Source organism: Schistocerca cancellata, chromosome 1 (genome assembly GCF_023864275.1).
Source record: "Schistocerca cancellata isolate TAMUIC-IGC-003103 chromosome 1, iqSchCanc2.1, whole genome shotgun sequence".
Classification (NCBI taxonomy): Eukaryota; Metazoa; Arthropoda; class Insecta; order Orthoptera; family Acrididae; genus Schistocerca; species Schistocerca cancellata.
The window spans coordinates 1,104,059,986-1,104,061,665 of NC_064626.1; the positions used below are offsets into that span (position 1 = coordinate 1,104,059,986).

Genomic DNA, 1,680 nt, shown 5'->3' on the forward strand with positions numbered 1-1,680 from the left:
ACGGCACACTAACAGTTACTCTAGCGAATTCTAAGCGATCCAGGACGGTGTAAAGTCCTTGCGAGTTCACTATCCGTTTTTACCACAAAATACGTGATTTGTCACCGTTCGGCTCTGACGTCATCCGAGGCAGAGCGTGATCCGGCGTTTGACAGACGTGGACATTACAGTAGGTGAATGCGAAGTGCACCTTTCTACTGTCTCTCGGGCTGTATTTATTTATATGGGTGCCGGAGCAGACGGCCGAGGGAACATCTGTTGTCTGCGGCTAGTGATGGACTAAACTGCGATTTTCCGATATCAGTGATTTCTGTGAATGCTACTTTTCAGTATCTGTTATTCTTAACTGTGATTTGTCGCAGTTAAGAGTCGCAGTTAAGGAACCTAGGTCGCGTATCCCTCCGCCACTGCTATTTCTGCGATTTCTGCTACTTCCGCGATTTCTGCGACTTCTGCTACTTCTGCGACTTCTGTGACTTCTGCGATTTCTGCGACTTCTGCTACTTCTGCGATTTCTGTGACTTCTGCTACTTCTGCGATTTCTGTGACTCCTGCGATTTCTGCGACTTACCACCGTATGAAAAAGCTACATCTGTCCACACAGAAAATTGCATCTCAACAAACCTGTCATTGGTAAGTATGTTTTACGTTTGTTCTTCCGTTGGCTTTAATTTTGTATTAAAGAAACAACTGTGAAAATATTAATAGTGTAATTAATATGTAAGTAGCCATACAGTACCGTAATAGTTTGTGTTTAGAAAATGAATCCTAACATATTGTTATGTTCTCAGGTACCCGAACTACATTTCAGTCACTCAGTAAAGTGATAACTCAAAATATCATTGTCAGCAGATCTGGAGAAATTGCCACTGCGTCTTTAAACCGTTTTCGTCAGACGAGAGGTTAGTTTCTAAGTGTTTCGATGGATTTAATTACTTAAGTGAGATCGTTTTTGCAAATGTGAAATATATCCCATTGAGTGGCTTTCATTACAGCAAATATTAGCAATCTACTCTGTCAATTATATTGCTTGTAATTAGTGACAGCAAAAATTGTTTAATAATCCTTGTGATTTTGCAGACACAGTTCTGGTTTCTGTACGTATCTATCCACATCAAGGCTGTTGGGAGAGACTCGTGAAGATTCAAGAGAGCTCTTAGAGGATTTGCAGTTTAAAAGTGACATTATTGCGAAATAAGTGTGCAGATGAGTGATTAAACTGTGTTTTATTGAAGTTGTTGTGCGATTTTAAAGGAATAATAAATTTTAAATACAGTGAGTGAATAATGAAAATCTCATTTTCCACATGTTAGCCGTCCTATACCCATAATTTTCCGCCACATATTTATTGGTAAACACCTGTTGGAGAGTGACATGCCGCCCCCCCCCCCCCCCTCTTTCTCCACAATCTTGGTGTGACACTGACCTGTAACATATCCCGAAGTCTACAATATGTATTTTGAGGCTGTTGATACGAAAGTGGGAAGTACAGATCTTACAGTTAAATCAGGAATAGCTTAAGTGCATTACTTGATAGTAACACAGGAAAAGCTTACTTATGTAGGTGGTAGTAGTGTCGGCAAAAAGTTCTTGTGTGTGAAGTTGCCATGTAGAACACCAGGTGTAAAACTTTTCTCCCGAGTCTTGAACTGTGTCGGAACAAAAGTGATACATTCATAT

At 40.3% G+C, this 1,680-nt stretch overlaps 1 long non-coding RNA gene across 1 annotated transcript; it reads left to right on the forward strand.

The window, feature by feature from the left end:
• Positions 1-502: 502 nt before the first annotated feature.
• On the forward strand, positions 503-1,248 carry LOC126091930 (uncharacterized). Its single transcript, XR_007521281.1, has 3 exons — positions 503-633; positions 792-902; positions 1,081-1,248. It is a non-coding gene; the product is annotated as an uncharacterized LOC126091930 (long non-coding RNA).
• Positions 1,249-1,680: the final 432 nt, after the last annotated feature.